This window comes from Citrus sinensis, chromosome 9, assembly GCF_022201045.2.
Source record: "Citrus sinensis cultivar Valencia sweet orange chromosome 9, DVS_A1.0, whole genome shotgun sequence".
NCBI classification, from domain to species: Eukaryota; Viridiplantae; Streptophyta; class Magnoliopsida; order Sapindales; family Rutaceae; genus Citrus; species Citrus sinensis.
Window position 1 is genome coordinate 24,487,857 of NC_068564.1, and position 812 is coordinate 24,488,668.

The window sequence follows — 812 nt, forward strand, 5'->3', positions numbered from 1 at the left end:
TGTACATGAAGGTCTGAATGGACAATGTGTTCAAAGGCAACTAGGGAACAACAACATTATTCATATGGCGAACGATAGAGACAGAGCCATTCAAGACTACGCAGTGTTAACTCCTCAAGCCATAAATCTGGGAATAGTTAGACCCGACGTTCAAGCTGACAATTTTGAACTCAAACCCGTGATGTTTCAGATGCTTCAAACAGTGGGGCAATTTAATGGTTTGTCATTCGAAGATCCTCATCTACACCTTAAGTTATTTTTGGAAGTAAGTGATGCTTTCAAGATTGCTGGAGCATCGCAAGAAGCATTGAGACTTAGACTTTTCCAGTTTTCTTTGAGAGATCGAGCAAGAGCATGGTTGAATTCTCTACCACCAAATTCTATCACTACATGGAATACTTTGGCTGACAATTTTTTGATGAAATACTTCCCGCCAACCAAGAATGCAAAGTTGAGGAACGAGATCACATCTTTCCATCAACTTGAAGATGAGAGCTTGTGTAATGCATGGGAGAGATTTAAGGAGTTACTCAGGAGATGTCCTCATCATGGTATTCCTTGCTGTATACAGTTGGAAACTTTCTATAATGGTCTCAACCAAAGCACTAGATTGATGGTGGACGCTTCAGCAAATGGGGCCTTATTATCTAAGTCTTACAATGAGGCTTATGAAATTTTGGAGAGGATAACTAACAATAACTATTAGTGGCCATCAACCAGACAAGCTGCAGCAAGAGGAACAACAGGAGTTCATTACGTAGATGCCTTGATAGCATTGTCAGCCCAAGTAACTTCATTAACAAAGATGGTAA

At 40.1% G+C, this 812-nt stretch overlaps 1 non-coding gene across 1 annotated transcript; it reads right to left on the reverse strand.

The window, feature by feature from the left end:
- Positions 1–448: 448 nt before the first annotated feature.
- On the reverse strand, positions 449–555 carry LOC112496801 (small nucleolar RNA R71). The gene has a single exon (XR_003063368.2). It is a non-coding gene; the product is annotated as a small nucleolar RNA R71 (small nucleolar RNA).
- Positions 556–812: the final 257 nt, after the last annotated feature.